This window comes from Drosophila sechellia, unplaced genomic scaffold (assembly GCF_004382195.2).
Source record: "Drosophila sechellia strain sech25 unplaced genomic scaffold, ASM438219v1 U_250, whole genome shotgun sequence".
Classification (NCBI taxonomy): domain Eukaryota; kingdom Metazoa; phylum Arthropoda; class Insecta; order Diptera; family Drosophilidae; genus Drosophila; species Drosophila sechellia.
This window is the reverse complement of record NW_022611192.1, coordinates 44,434-61,389: the sequence shown is the minus strand read 5'-3', so window position 1 is coordinate 61,389 and position 16,956 is coordinate 44,434. Positions and strand designations below refer to the sequence as shown.

Sequence of the window (16,956 nt, the reverse complement as noted above, 5' to 3'; positions counted from 1 at the left end):
TGCAATTAAAACATGAACCTTATGGGACGTGTGCTTTTATTAGTTGAATTCTAGATAACATGCAGATCGTATGGTGTTGTACCGACGACAGATCTTTCAAATGTCTGCCTTATCAACTTTTGATGGTAGTATCTAGGACTACCATGGTTGCAACGGGTAACGGGGGTTCGATTCCGGAGAGGGAGCCTGAGAAACGGCTACCACATCTAACGAAGGCAGCAGGCGCGTAAATTACCCACTCCCAGCTCGGGGAGGTAGTGACGAAAAATAACAATACAGGACTCATATCAGAGGCCCTGTAATTGGAATGAGTACACTTTAAATCCTTTAACAGGGACCAATTGGAGGGCAAGTCTGGTGCCAGCAGCCGCGGTAATTCCAGCTCCAATAGCGTATATTAAAGTTATTGCGGTTAAAACGTTCGTAGTTGAACTTGTGCTTCATACGGGTAGTACAACTTACAATTGTGGTTAGTACTATACCTTTATGTATATAAGCGTATTACCGGTGGAGTTCTTATATGTGATTAAATACTTGTATTTTTTCATAAGTTCCTCCTATTTAAAAACCTGCACTAGTGCTCTTAAACGAGTTTTATTGTGGGCCGGTACTATTACTTTGAACAAATTAGAGTGCTTAAAGCAGGCTTCAAATGCCTTAATATTCTGTGAATGGGATAATGAAATAAGACCTCTGTTCTGCTTTCATTGGTTTTCAGATCAAGAGGTAATGATTAATAGAAACAGTTTGGGCGCATTACTATTACGACGCGAGACGTGAAATTCTTGGACCGTACCTGTTGGGTTGTCCCATTATAAGGACACTAGCTTCTTAAATGGACAAATTGCGTCTAGCAATAATGAGATTGAGCAATAACAGAGGTGTGCATGTCCTGGGCTGCACGAACGCTACAATGAAAGCATCAACGTGTATTTCCTAGACCGAGAGGTCCGGGTAAGCCGCTGAACCACTTTCATGCTTGGGATTGTGAACTGAAACTGTTCACATGAACTCGGAATTCCCAGTAAGTGTGAGTCATTAACTCGCATTGATTACGACGTCCCTGCCCTTTGTACACACCGCCCGTCGCTACTTCCGATTGAATTATTCAGTGAGATCACCGGACGTGATCACTGTGACGCCTTGCGTGTTACGGTTGTTTCGCAAAAGTTGACCGAACTTGATTATTTAGAGGAAGTAAAAGTCGTAACAAGGTTTCCGTAGGGGAACCTGCGGAAGGATCATTATTGTATAATATCCTTATCGTTAATAAACATTTGTTATAATACAAATAAATAAAATTTACCAAAATAAAAATATTACAAAATGATTCCACGGAATCCAAAGGTTTTTTTTTTTTTTTTTTCTGTTTTATTTATTTAAAATCTGTCCTATTGGACAATAATTAAATTTTATGTGGGGGAACATTGACATACGGGGAGTACTTAGAATGTACTTGGGTAGGGGTTACAAATATACATTAATGTTGCGTGAGGTCAAGCGGGTGCATTCTCTGCAGACGTCTTGTGGATTGGCTGTTGTCTAGCAGATTGATGGCCAGGTGGTTGGGGTGATTCTCCAGTCTTCTGACTGAGTCGGTAGATCTCATCTTCCACCCACGGAATTCCGAGCTCCTCGTGGATGGCAGCATTCTCGTGATAGGGATGGGCGTTGGAGACTATTCTCAAGCATCGGTTCTGGAATCGCTGGATCTTCCTTCTGTGTGAAGCACTTGTAGTGCCCCACAGCTGGATACCATAAGTCCATATTGACTTGAGAATAGTCTTGTAGACAAGCAGCTTCGTTTTTTCCCGCAGCTTGGAACTTTTCCCAACAAGCCAGTGGAGTTGCTTAAGGCTAATGTTGGCCTGGGTTCGCTTCCTATCAATGTGAGGGCCCCATGTCAGCCTTCTATCCAGTGTAAGCCCTAGGTATTTGGGGGTGCTGGTAGTAGGGATCGTGTCGCCGTCAAGAGTGACCGGAGGGCATTCTCCTCTGCGCAGGGAAAATGTTGTGTGGGAGGATTTTTCGGCGTTGACCGCAATATTCCATCGTTTCAGCCATGGATTCAGAGCATCCAGTTGCCTCTGGATGATGGCTGAAGCTCTATCTGGATTAGTAGCGGTGGCGAGGAACGCGGTGTCGTCGGCATAGGTGGCTATTGTGAGGTGACGGGAGGGTATTATAGGAAGGTCTGCTGTGAAGAGGGTGTAGAGGATAGGACCAAGGACGCTGCCTTGAGGTACTCCGGCTCTTATGGGCCTTGGTGTGCTGGATGAGCATCCGCAACGCACTTGGAATTCTCTTCCTTCAGTGTAAGATTTGAGTAGAGCGTAGTGGGAACTGGGAAGGTGTGACTTAAGTTTGTGGAGGAGACCGGGATGCCACACTCTGTCAAACGCCTGCTTGACATCGAGGAAGACGGCCGAACAGTATCTTTTCTTCTCGAATGCATCGAGGATTCTTGATACGAGCCGGTGGCATTGCTCGGGTGTTCCATGAGATCGCCTGAAGCCAAACTGGTGATCCGGGATCAAGGCAGCCTCGTCCAGTACTGGCAACACACTGCGCAGAAATACTCTTTCGAGTATTTTGGAGAGTATTGCCAGCAAACTAATCGGTCTATATGAGGCCAGATTGGCTTCAGGTTTTCCAGGTTTAAGGATGAGGATGACTGCTGCACGTTTCCATGATCTCGGGAAGTACCCTAGTGAGAAGCAGCTGTTGAAGATGTTAGCCAACATCTGGGAACAAGGAGGAGGCATAATTTTGAGGGAAGTCGCGTCGATACGATCCAGTCCGGGGGATTTGCTGGCCTTTAGGGAGGCGATCTCCTGCGCAACCTCTTCAGGGGTGACGGGCTCTATCGGCAAGCTGGGTGGAGATGGACTCTCAAGGAACCTGGTGGTGGCAGAACGCGCTTTACCAGTGCATCTGTTGAATGGGGTGAATGCGTTCTGGAGGTGATCTGCGAATGCTTCTGCTCTTTCGTCATCGGAACGGCACCAAGAGCCATCCGCTTTGCGCACTGGCGACGCCTTTTTTGCAAGCCTCCTGATGTGGCGCGTGACATGCCACAGATTGTGTTGCGGGTCACCAGGTTCCAGCTCTTCAAGGAATCGATTGAATGAGTCCTGCCGTAGTGTGCAAAGCTTGTCCTTAAGCTCCTTGCTGGCTCTGTTGAGTGCCGCTTTATCCCTTGGGTTGCGCGAGGAGAACCAGATACGTCTGAGGCGCCTCTTCTCCGCCACGAAGGCCGCAATCTCTGGAGACCAAAGGTGGAGATCTCGCTCAGGTGTTCTCGGGGTAGTTGGAGGAGGAGGGTTGGCGAACTTAGCCACATTGTGCCTCTCCTCAGTGAGTGTCTTGATCGCCGCATCACTTGGGGAGGAAAGAGGAGGATCCGGGTCCAGGGAGGATAGCATCCAGAAGGTAAATTTGGAGGAGTCGGTATGCTTCCCGGTGAAACTTCTGGGCAGGTCTTTTTTTAGGACGGGGATATTGAGGAGAATTCTTATTGCACTGTGGTCGGATAGCAGCTTGTTGTAAGTGGTGCATGTGAGTCTGGCTTGTCCTATGCCTTTGGAGATGGCAAAATCCAAGAGGTCGGGAAGCAAGGAAGGGTTAGTGGGCCAGTGGGTTGGCTCACCAGTGGCAATCCAGTCTTCTGCTCTGCACGAACCTGTGGAGCGTTCTGCCTTTGGGGTTGATGGAGCGGGACCCCCACCAAGAATGTTTGGCGTTAAAGTCACCGGCTGCTATAAAGCGAGGACCAAAGGACTCGAAAAGCTCTTGTAAGTGAGTCTCGGTGACTGAGGGTCTGGGGGGAAGTAGACCGCTCCAATGGTGATGTCCCCCTGAAGGCTGGAGATTCGAGCCAGGGCACACTGGGCCCATTCCTCCTGGAACGCAGGTAGCTCCGTGTACTGGATACCACTCCTGATGAGCATGGCTGCTCCTCCGCGCGCTCTGCCAGATGGATGGTTGGCGAGTAAGACATCATAGCCGCTGATGATGTAGTGGGATCGGGGACAAAAATGGGTTTCGGATACAAGGAGTATGTCAATCGCTTCCGTTTCTATAAGGTATTCTACCTCGGCTCTGCTCCTCTGCAGGCCGTTAGCATTCCAAATGACTATGTTCAGGCTTATTTCCATGATTTGGCATTGAGGATGGAAGCAATAAGCTGCGTCATTTGGGAGAACATTTTTTCCATCATACTTTCAACCATTCCTTGAAAACGGGCAAAGATTGGTTCCAAGTTATTGGATTGTGGAGCTTCAGGTGGGGTTTGGCGGTTTTGGTTGAGATCGGATTGCTGTGGTACATGAGAAGCCTTGAGCGCGTCTTTATAGCTCATGTTGGAGATGTTTGGGATCCGGATGGTGCTGGGCTTGCAGGTGGGTGTGGCCGGTCTGGGTTTAGGGGCTTGCTGTGCCTTGGCCTTCTTGTAGGCAGGGCATCCTCTGTATGAAACGGGGTGGTCAGCTTGGCAGTGAAGGCAGCATGACTTCTTGTCCTCCTTCTTAGTGCAAGTCCTGGAGACGTGTTGGCCACCACATTTCACGCATCGGTGCTCGAGGAAGCAGTAGCGCTGGGTATGTCCAAACCCTTGGCATCTAAATCACTGAGGCACGTCGTTGAATTTACGGGGAGGCTCGATGGTGACGACCGACCTGCACAGTCTCCTGATTTGGTAGACCTCCTTGTTGTTACTGGCGGGGTCAATGTTGGCGAAAAATATCCCGAGTGGCTCCTTGGTTTTCCTACCAATAGAATTATGCAGGTCTCTGACCTTATGCCCTAGTCTTTCAAGTTCCTCTTGAATCTCGTCACGATCGGCGGTGTGGTGTAATCCCTTGATTACGACTCTGTAGGCCCTCTCATCTTTGGGCTGGAACGTGCGATGCATTTTGTTCTGGGAAACCAGCTGCCTTGTCAGGCATCATTACACGCACGTTGTTGCGTTCCGATGTGAAGTCTTTGCTGGGACCCACGAGAGTCGTAATCATCTTGGTCAGTGCAGAAATGTTGGTCACGTCCGGGATGAAGATCGGGGGTGGCTTGAATGTCCTCGTGGTAGGCTTGGGTTTGTCCGGGGTTTTGTTGGCAGCGGGAACAGGTTCTTCGTCTGTGGTGGCTTGGTCGTCGTCGTCATTGTCTTCCTCTTCGCTCGAGAGGCTGGCAAACTGGTTGTTTGCTAACCTACGACGCGAAGCTGCGCTGGTGCTGGGCGTGACGTCAAGTTCCTCCATTTGGGGCTTGCGCGCAGGCTTGCGCTTGACCTCACCGGGCTCCGAATGCGAGGTGCTGGAGTCGCTGCTGGTGCTGGACTCCCTTGCTCTGAGGGCCTTCTTGCAGGGCGTTGATTTGCCTGGCTTGATGACACGCGGGGGGGCCTGCCAATCCATGGTGTCGGGTGATGGGTAAAAGGAGGGGGGGGGGGAGCTGGGTACAGTTGGTCGGTGAACCAACCACTGCACGTGGCTGCTGCTGTGTTAAAGTTGCTTAACTATGCGCTTGATGTAAGCAACCAGATAACACGCACGCTCGAGTGTGCGTTAGTGTTGGTGCGTGTCCGTTAGGCACGCGAGCTGAGCCAATCAGAGCGCGCGGCGATATCTCGCGACGCGGTGATCGGTATGCGAATAACGGAGGTAAAGAAATACGAAAAAAGCGAAACAATTTCTTGCTTGCGGTCCGCAGGCACGTCTGCACTCGTTGAGTGTTCGATCGCGACTGGAATCAAAAGGTAAAGTCAAAATAAAATGAAGATGGCTTTTATTTTATATGTGGGGCTTGGCAACCTCATAAAAAACTTTAACATTATTAATGTTGTTGTGCGTATTTGTGGCTGTACTTACTGCAACAACGGCTTTTCCTATAAAAACAAATTCTCAAGCATGGAAATCGAAGAAACTAAACTAAATTCGAAAGTAGAAGTCGAATTAAAATTAAAATAATTTTGAATGTGGTAATCGAAATAAGTGTCTGTGTATATGGACCATAATATATTGTTCATCAATGTTATGAGCATACGTTGGCTAATGCAACAACCTAAAATATACAATGTTTGTACCTGTCATCCATCAGGTTAATGTTTTATATAAATTTTGCAGTATGTGTCACCCAAAATAGCAAACCATAACCAGATTATTATGATACATAATGCTTATATGAAACTAAGACATTTTGCAACGTTTATTTTAGGTATAAAAATAAATTTATTGAAGGAATTGATATATGCCAGTAAAATGGTGTATTTTTAATTTCTTTCAATAAAAACAATATTGAAATTATATAAAAATGAATTATAAAACTCTAAGCGGTGGATCACATGAACATCGACATTTTGAACGCATATCGCAGTCCATGCTGTTATGTACTTTAATTAATTTTATAGTGCTGCTTGGACTACATATGGTTGAGGGTTGTAAGACTATGCTAATTAAGTTGCTTATAAATTTTTTATTGGATTAAATAATAATTTTATTCATAATATTAAAAAAAAATGAAAAACATTATCTCACATTTTAATGTGAAAAATGAAGAGAAATATTTTCTTTTTCAATCAAATAATACTGAGAAATGTCTAGCATAAAAAATTGAAATATTTTTCATCTAGAATTGTCTCTTATTAATGATTCGGAAAAAGAAAAATCTTGGTTTTGTTATTATTCTTCGTTGGTTCTTTAAATGGATAAAATATAACGTTGCTTACAAGAACTATTGGAACTATTTATAACGAATTTAATTGATTGTTTTATCATTTATATATAAAGAATTTATGGAAAAATATAGTTATATATACAACCTCAACTCATATGGGACTACCCCCTGAATTTAATAATATTAATTAGGGGAGGAAAAGAAACTAACAAGGATTTTCTTAGTAGCGGCGAGCGAAAAGAAAACAGTTCAGCACTAAGTCACTTTGTCTATATGGCAAATGTGAGATGCAGTGTATGGAGCGTCAATATTCTAGTAAGAGAAATTAATGATTTAAGTCCTTCTTAAATGAGGCCATCTACCCATAGAGGGTGCCAGGCCCGTATAACGTTAATTATTACTAGATGATGTTTCCAAAGAGTCGTGTTGCTTGATAGTGCAGCACTAAGTGGGTGGTAAACTCCATCTAAAACTAAATATAACCATGAGACCGAAAGTAAACAAGTACCGTGAGGGAAAGTTAAAAAGAACTCTGAATAGAGAGTTAAACAGTACGTGAAAGTGCTTAAGTTAAGCCCGATGAACCTGAATATCCGTTATGGATAAGAATAATGTGCATTTTTTCCATATAAGGACATTGTAATCTATTAGCATATCCCAAAATTATCATAAAATATAACTTATAGTTTATTCCAATTAAATTGCTTGCATTTTAACACAGAATAAATGTTACTAATTTGATAATTATTACAGAGCGTTAATTTTTCGGAATTATATAATGGCATAATTATCATTGATTTTTGTGTTTATTATATGCTCTTGTATGATTAATAATGCGAAAGATTCAGGATACCTTCTTGGGACCCGTCTTGAAACACGGACCAAGGAGTCTAACATATGTGCAAGTTATTGGGATGTTAACCTAATAGCGTAATTAACTTGACTAATAATGGGATTAGTTTTATAGCTATTTATAGCTAATTAACACAATACCGTGGCGTTCTATATAGTTATGTATAACGTATATTTATATTATTTATGCCTCTAACTGGAACGTACCTTAAGCATATATGCTGTGACCCGAAAGATGGTGAACTATACTTGATCAGGTTGAAGTCAGGGGAAACCCTGATGAAAGACCGAAACAATTCTGACGTGCAAATCGATTGTCAGAATTGAATATAGGGACGAAAGACCGATCGAACCATCTAGTAGCTGGTTGCTTCCGACGTTTCCCTCAGGATAGCTGGTGCATTTTAATATTATATAAAATAATCTTATCTGGTAAAGCGAATGATTAGAGGCCTTAGGATCAAAACGATCTTAACCTATTCTCAAACTTTAAATGGGCAAGAACATTAACAATCTTGATATGAAGTTCAAGGTTATGATATAATGTGCCCAGTGGGCCACTTTTGGTAAGCAGAACTGGCGCTGTGGGATGAACCAAACGTAATGTTACGGTGCCCAAATTAACAACTCATGCAGATACCATGAAAGGCGTTGGTTGCTTAAAACAGCAGGCCGGTGATCATGGAAGTCGAAATCCGCTAAGGAGTGTGTAACAACTCACCTGCCGAAGCAACTAGCCCTTAAAATGGATGGCGCTTAAGTTGTATACCTATACATTACCGCTAAAGTAGATGATTTATATTACTTGTGATATAAATTTTGAAACTTTAGTGAGTAGGAAGGTACAATGGTATGCGTAGAAGTGTTTGGCGTCCGCCTGCATGGAGCTGCCCTTGGTACCGCTCTTGGTGGTAGTAGCAAATAATCGAATGAGACCTTGGAGGACTGAAGTGGAGAAGGGTTTCGTGTGAACAGTGGTTGATCACGAGTTAGTCGGTCCTAAGTTCAAGGCGAAAGCCGAAAATTTTCAAGTAAAACAAAAATGCCTAACTATATAAACAAAGCGAATATAATACACTTGAATAATTTTGAACGAAAGGAAATACGGTTCCAATTCCGTAACCTGTTGAGTATCCGTTTGTTATTAAATATGGGTCTCGTGCTCATCCTGGCAACAGTAACGACCATAAAGAAGCCGTCGAGAGATATCGGAAGAGTTTTCTTTCCATGGAAGTCTTTCGCAGAGAGATATGGTAGATGGGCTAGAAGAGCATGACATATACTGTTGTGTCGATATTTTCTCCTCGGACCTTGAAAATTTATGGTGGGGACACGCAAACTTCTGTAGGTAAGGGAAGTCTGTGCTCTGAATGTCAAAGTGAAGAAATTCAAGTAAGCGCGAGTCAACGGCGGGAGTAACTATGACTCTCTTAAGGGGGGATCTAGGGTATTTGCGAGCAGAGGGGGAGTAATTTTATTACTCTGTAACTCACTCCTTTACTCAAGTCGACTCAAAACCTCCTCGTGGTGGTCCCCGGTAATGCTAAACTTGTTTAGCAGCTAATTTGAGCGGCAAAACTTTTCCGATGGGTTGGTCCCAGAGGAAATTTATTCATATTGGTACTACAAGCACAAATAACGATCCTCGGATATCTTTACACAATCTGATGACGACCCGACCCTCCGTGGATATCTTCCCGGAGGACCAATATGAACCAAACGCAGCGGCTACTCTATCTAGGGTTGCCTGTACAGTATGTGGCCGGTCTTTTAACAGCAAGAGAGGACTTGGTGTTCACATCTCACAAGTGGATGATGGCGAGAATGGAGGTTGAGCTCACAGCAAATGGATGTAAACAAATGAACAAGCAACTAGTGGTATATTTTGCAAACCGTAGCGTCGAAGCCATCAAAATGCTAAGACAGAGGGGCGATTATAAGAAAAAAATAAAGCAGATAAGAGGGCAATCAGCTCTCGTCCCGGAAGTTACTAATCTAACCATAAGGCGCCGCCCTAGTACAAGTGAGCAAAACCCCCAAGTAACAACATCGGAAACAACTCCAATCACTCCCTTCGAATAGTCGAACAGGGAAATTTTGCGGACACTGCGAAGGTATAGCCCCGTAGAATGCCATTCCAAATGGAGAGCCCAAGAGTTGCAAACTATCATTGATATGGCACAGCTCGAGGGAAAGGAAACCACTCTCCAATGCTTATCGCTTTATCTCCTGGGAATTTTTCCGACACAGGGTGTACGACACACGCTGACGAGACCTCCTCGGACACCTCGGAATAGGAGAGAAAGCAGAAGGCAGCAGTATGCTGTCGTCCAGCGTAACTGGGATAAGCATAAAGGAAGATGCATCAAGTCATTGCTAAATGGTACTGATGAGTCGGTAATGCCGAGACAAGAAAAAAAAACCCCGCGCCAGGGCATCTTCTTACCAACCGACGGATCTGCCGATAATGCGACGATAGTTGACTTAGTCTTGAGGCATAGCCATAAGCACTTTAGATCTTGCTACATCGCAAATTTAGATGTAAGCAAGGCATTTGATTCTTTATCGCATGCATCTATATACGACACCTTACGTGCTTATGGTGCGCCAAAGGGCTTCGTTGACTACGTACAGAATACGAGCGAGGGCGGCGGTACCAGTCTCAATGGGGACGGTTGGAGTTCAGAGGAATTCGTCCCTGCTAGAGGAGTAAAGCAGGGTGACCCTTTATCTCCTTACTTAGGCATCAACTTCACTGCAACCGGGAGTGTTCGATGCAATGCGGCCGAGGACATTGGTCCAAAGCTACAAAGATTGACAAAGGCCCCCCTCAAACCACAACAGAGGATGTTCGCCCTTCGGACTGTCCTTATCCCACAGCTCTATCACAAGTTAGCCCTTGGGAGTGTGGCGATAGGCGTCCTACGAAAAACTGACAAGCTAATAAGATACTATGTGCGAGGATGGCTAAATCTTCCGCTGGATGTGCCGATAGCATTTGTTCATGCACCCCCAAAAAGTGGAGGTCTCGGAATTCCATCACTAAGATGGGTAGCTCCAATGTTAAGGCTAAGACGATTGAGTAACATTAAATGGTAAATGGTAACATTTCCTCGAAGCCGAAAAACAACGGACCCGAGATAGATTATTAGCTGAACAAAATGAATTGTTATCGCGTCCGGCAATAAAAAAATATTGGGCGAACAAGTTGTACCTCTTAGTTGATGGTAGCAGACTCCGTGAAGTGGGCCATTGGGGCCCGCAACACGGGTGGGTTAGTCAACCCACTCGTTTATTAACAGGAAAGGAATATATAGACGGTATTCGTCTGCGGATAAATGCCCTACCCACGAAGTCTCGTACTACAAGGGGAAGGCACGAATTGGAACGAAAGTGTCGTGCAGGATGTGACGCTCCCGAAACAACAAACCACATAATGTAAAAATGCTACCGGTAGCTAGACACAACTGCGTAGTAAATCGAATCAATCACTTGAGGAGAGAGGCTGCGTGGTCATTGTTGAACCAAGTCTGCAATGCGAATCCGGCCTTAATAAACCAGACCTGGGTGCACTACGACAAAATCACATTGATGTGATCGACATACAAATTGTGACACTCTATGGATGATGCACACCAGCGCAAAATCAATAGATACGACAGACCGGACATACGAACTGAATTGCGTCGCAGATTCGAAGCCGCAGGTGACATTGAATTCCATTCTGCCACTCTGAACTGCAGGGGGATCTGGAGTGGTCAATCCGTTAAAAGATTGATAGCGAAGGGTCTCCTCAGCGAATATGATAGTCATATCATTAGCGTCCAGGTTATGAGAGGCAGTCTCGGTTGTTTTAAATAGTTCATGTACCTGAGCGGGTTTTCCGGAGATTGGACTTAGCTAAAACGTTTGGTTCAAGACATATGCTTGCTGTCTTGGCATAACATCAACATCGCAAAATAATGGTTATAAATAAATGGCTATGAGGATGCTGTTGAGTCATGCAGCCGCCAAAACTGTGCAGTAGACTAATCTCATACTTGTTAATATTTAAGCCAAATTAGTCAGTGTATGTAGTCAGTAGCAGTTGCGATGCCCATAGTGCAATCCGCTGCTCTCGCACGCATTTATCTGTACGGCACTCATCCCTTGTTTGTTGTTGTCAGCTACCTACGTTAAGCTTGGGCGCTGCATTTCGGCTGCCTGCCCGCCAGTTGCCAATTCTTCGTGTTTCGGAAAAGACCAAACTTACGCATTCAATTATCGCTATCGTAAAAGAATAACAATTCGCAAAATAAAAACTGTCGTAATAAAAACAAACTTTCTTCGTTTTGTTTATTATTCGAAACAGCTATTGAAAAAGCTCAATAGCTAAACAGTTGGTGACCCCGACGTGATCGTGTTAATTTGCATGCATTAATTAATGCACTTATCCCGTTTCTAAATAAATATAAATACATTAAATCGCAATCGGTTGGACAAGTGAGTGGAGATTTCGGTGATAGTGGCTGTGTTTAAGCGAGCTAGCATTGCATATATACATACATTGCTACATATATCGTTACGTGCATTGACCCCGCTTGCATTTTCGGCATCTATTTTGTGCTCATATTCCCGCTGAACCGAATTAAAGGCGATTTGTTGCTATGCCCGCTGAAGGTGAAAAAACAGGGTGACCTTTTTAAAGCGCAAAGCCAATGCGCTGTTCAGCAGGTTGCAGAGGCTGCAAACGTCGCTGTCTAATGAGACGCTTAGCGGATACGACGAATCCACTCTTACGGTGAGGCTGCAGCAGATTGATGAGCTGCAAAGTGCCTTCAATGTTCTGCATACAGAACTGGAGGAATTGGATTTCGACGAAATTGGCAGTGAAATGAGCGAGTCTTTTGATGAATTCATCGTTGAATTCAAGGCTAGTGTGCGCGTGGAAATAGCCAAACGCAATGTGCATTTCGCGCCGCACTCAACGCTTGCGGAAGGTGTTGTGCCCCACCAGTGTAGTGGTCCTCAAACGCAGCCGCGGCCGATGCCGTTGCCGCCCGTGCAGCTGCCAACGTTTGGCGGAGGCTACGCAAACTGGGCGGATTTTTACTCCGTGTTCACGAGCATAATCGACAGCCATCCGGACCTCTCCAACATTGAGAAATTTCAACATCTGCGGTCATGTTTGAGGGATTAAGCGCTGGAAACTATCCGATCATTGGAGATTTCAAACAGCAATTACGAAGCGGCTTTAGAGTTGCTTCAAAAAAGGTTTGATAACCGGCGTCTCGTTTTTCAGGCGCACATCACCGAGATTCTGGGCCTAAAGGTAGTACGGAATGGGTCAGTGGCATCGCTTCGGGAATTGTCGGACAAGTTTAACGCTTACATTCGTGCGTTGAAGGGTTTGGGCACCACTGAGCAAATCGCTGGCTGCATCATAGTGCAAGTGCTGCTGCAAAAGCTGGATGCGGCGAGCCAAGCTAAGTGGGAGGAGCGCCTGGAGGATCCGGTCCTTGCCAACCTTATTCCGTCGTGGGAATCGATGGCTGCATTCCTGGAGCAGCGATGTAGGACCTTGGAGGCCGTGGATTGCGCCATGGCAACCTATGCGCCAGGCGTTCAGGTTGGCAGAGATCGTTCGACACTAGTTGCTACCACCCAAATTTCTCTTGGTTGCATGCTTTGCCATAGTGCAGAGCATGCCATATATTATTGCCCGCAATTTAGAGACTTAGCGCCAGTATATCGGCTGCGCGAGGCAAAGAGACTAGCACTTTGCCTAAATGGCCTAAAGGCAGGTCATCAGCTACGGCAATGCAGCTCGAGCCGCTGCCGCACCTGTGGAAACAGGCATCATACGCTGCTCCATCTAGATGATCCGCCTTCCTCGCAGCCACATGTTCCGGTGTCTTCAAGCTCCCACACTGAGCCTTCTGCTCCGCTTTCGACTTCTTCTGTTCTAATTGCCCAGGATCTCGGTGTGCTGCTAGCCACTGCAACCGTTCTAGTGCAGAATCGGTCGGGACTGTTCGTTCCCTGCAGGGCCTTGTTAGATTCTGGCTCTCAACGGCACTTGATCACCTCTCGGTTTGCAAATCAACTGCAACATAAGAGGTCGAGGTCGTCCGGCTCCGTCACTGGAATCGGGGATTCCAATTTCGCGACTGATGGATTCTCGTTAGGAATTTCGATTCGGTCTGTCACTTCGGATTTCTCAACGAGCATAACAGCAGTTATCGCTCCCAAAATCACAAATCGCCAGCCAAGGATTAATGTGGACATTGGGGACTGGAAGATTCCAGAAAACCTGAAGCTCGCCGACCCGGAATTTCATAAAGCTCAGCGTGTTGACCTGTTAATAGGAGCTAGCCTGTTTTATGAGCTGCTGTGCGTAGGTCAGATAAAGTTGTTGCCAGGACTGCCCCTGCTTCAAAAAACTCGTTTGGGCTGGGTCGTGTCTGGGGGCTGCGCGCGCCCTTGCGGTAGCGCCTTAATAGCTTCACGCGTTCCTTCTTCAGCCAGCAAGGGAAACAGCATTGATGTTGATCTTGATTGACGTCTGCAGCGCTCCAAGTTGCGCACCCCAAAGCCTGGCGTAGCCGTGGGCAACGTCGTTCTTGTTAAGGACGAGAATCTACCCCCAATGAAATGGCCTTTGGCGAGAGTCGTGCAGTTGATTCCTGGCAGAGACGGCGTCGCTCGAGTTGCAGAATTGAGGACCGCGTCTGGAGTAATAAGGCGGGCAGTGAACAAGCTGTGTCTGCTTCCCCTTGAGGACTCTGTTGGAAGCCAAGCTTCCAACGGGGGAAGGATGTTGGGTCTTGCAGCCGCCAAAACTGTGCAGTAGACTAATCTCATACTTGTTAATAATTAAGCCAAATTAGTCAGTGTATGTAGTCAGTAGCAGTTGCGATGCCCATAGTGCAATCCGCTGCTCTCGCACGCATTTATCTGTACGGCGCTCATCCCTTGTTTGTTGTTGTTAGCTACCTACGTTAAGCTTGGGCGCTGCATTTCGGCTGCCTGCCCGCCAGTTGCCAATTCTTCGTGTTTCGGAAAAGACCAAACTTACGCATTCAATTATCGCTATCGTAAAAGAATAACAATTCGCAAAATAAAAACTGTCGTAATAAAAACAAACTTTCTTCGTTTTGTTTATTATTCGCAACAGCTATTGAAAAAGCTCAATAGCTAAACAGATGCTTTTAGCAGACCTAGTATCTTTCGAAAATTTCCATACCTCCGCGATAAAAAGAAAAAAAAAAACAAAAAAAGAGCCAAATGCCTCGTCATCTAATTAGTGACGCGCATGAATGGATTAACGAGATTCCTACTGTCCCTATCTACTATCTAGCGAAACCACAGCCAAGGGAACGGGCTTGGAATAATTAGCGGGGAAAGAAGACCCTTTTGAGCTTGACTCTAATCTGGCAGTGTAAGGAGACATAAGAGGTGTAGAATAAGCGGGAGATATTAGACCTCGGTTTGGTATCGTCAATGAAATACCACTACTCTTATTGTTTCCTTACTTACTTGATTAAATGGAACGTGTATCATTTCCTAGCCATTATACGGATATATTTATTATATCTTATGGTATTGGGTTTTGATGCAAGCTTCTTGATCAAAGTATCACGAGTTTGTTATATAATCGCAAACAAATTCTTTAATAAAACGATGCATTTATGTATTTTTGATTTGAAAATTGGGTATAACTCCAATTACTCAGGTATGATCCAATTCAAGGACATTGCCAGGTAGGGAGTTTGACTGGGGCGGTACATCTCTCAAATAATAACGGAGGTATCCCAAGGCCAGCTCAGTGCGGGCAGAAACCACACATAGAGCAAAAGGGCAAATGCTTACTTGATCTCGGTGTTCAGTACACACAGGGACAGCAAAAGCTCGGCCTATCGATCCTTTTGGTTTAAAGAGTTTTTAACAAGAGGTGTCAGAAAAGTTACCATAGGGATAACTGGCTTGTGGCGGCCAAGCGTTCATAGCGACGTCGCTTTTTTATCCTTCGATGTCGGCTCTTCCTATCATTGTGAAGCAAAATTCACCAAGCGTTGGATTGTTCACCCATGCAAGGGAACGTGAGCTGGGTTTAGACTGTCGTGAGACAGGTTAGTTTTACCCTACTAATGACAAAACGTTGTTGCGACAGCATTCCTGCGTAGTACGAGAGGAACCGCAGGTACGGACCAATGGCACAATACTTGTTCGAGCGAACAGTGGTATGACGCTACGTCCGTTGGATTATGCCTGAACGCCTCTAAGGTCGTATCCGTGCTGGACTGCAATGATAAATAATGGGCAATTTGCATTGTATGGCTTCTAAACCATTTAAAGTTTATAATTTATTTTATAAACGACAATGGATGTGATGCCAATGTAATTTGTAACATAGTAAATTAGGAGGATCTTCGATCACCTGATGCCGATCACCAAAGCCTAGAATCAATTGTAAACGACTTTTGTAACAGGCAAGGTGTTGTAAGTGGTTGAGCAGCTGCCATACTGCGATCCACTGAAGCTTATCATTTGCTTGATGATTCGATAAATAAATGATTTTTTCCTGTAGCCAAACACCTCGTCATCAATTTAGTGACGCATATGATATTGTCCCTATCATATAATTTTTGATATAAAGACTTTAAAGAATTGTATCAAGTTGCCAAACACCTCGTCATCAATTTAGTGACGCATATGATATTGTCCCTATCATATAATTTTTGATATAAAGACTTTAAAGAATTGTATCAAGTTGCCGAACACCTCGTCATCAATTTAGTGACGCATATGATATTGTCCCTATCATATAATTTTTGATATAAAGACTTTAAAGAATTGTATCAAGTTGCCCAACACCTCGTCATCAATTTAGTGACGCATATGATATTGTCCCTATCATATAATTAATATAAAGACTTTAATGAATTGTGTCAAGTTGCCAAACACCTCGTCATCAATTTAGTGACGCATATGATATTGTCCCTATCATATAATTTTTTATATAAAGACTTTAAAGAATTGTATCAAGTTGCCGAACACCTCGTCATCAATTTAGTGACGCATATGATATTGTCCTTATCATATAATTTTTGATATAAAGACTTTAAAGAATTGTATCTAGTTGCCAAACACCTCGTCATCAATTTAGTGACGCATATGATATTATCCCTATCATATAATTAATATAAAGACTTTAATGAATTGTGTCAAGTTGCCAAACACCTCGTCAAACACACGTCATCAACTACTATATTATGGTTGCGCCGACCTCTCATATTGTATTCTCTTATGTGTTCATAGGATTTTGGCAATTATATGAGTAAATTAAAAAATATACATATGAAAATGGTTAATTATTATATGTATATGGGAAAAAATGCTGAGATATTCCCATATTCTCTTAGTATTATAGAGAAAAGCCATTTAAGTGAGAGG

At 44.3% G+C, this 16,956-nt stretch overlaps 1 pseudogene; it reads left to right on the top strand.

Moving 5' to 3' along the window:
• Positions 1 to 6,810: 6,810 nt before the first annotated feature.
• LOC116802923 lies at positions 6,811 to 16,066 on the top strand (annotated as a pseudogene).
• Positions 16,067 to 16,956: the final 890 nt, after the last annotated feature.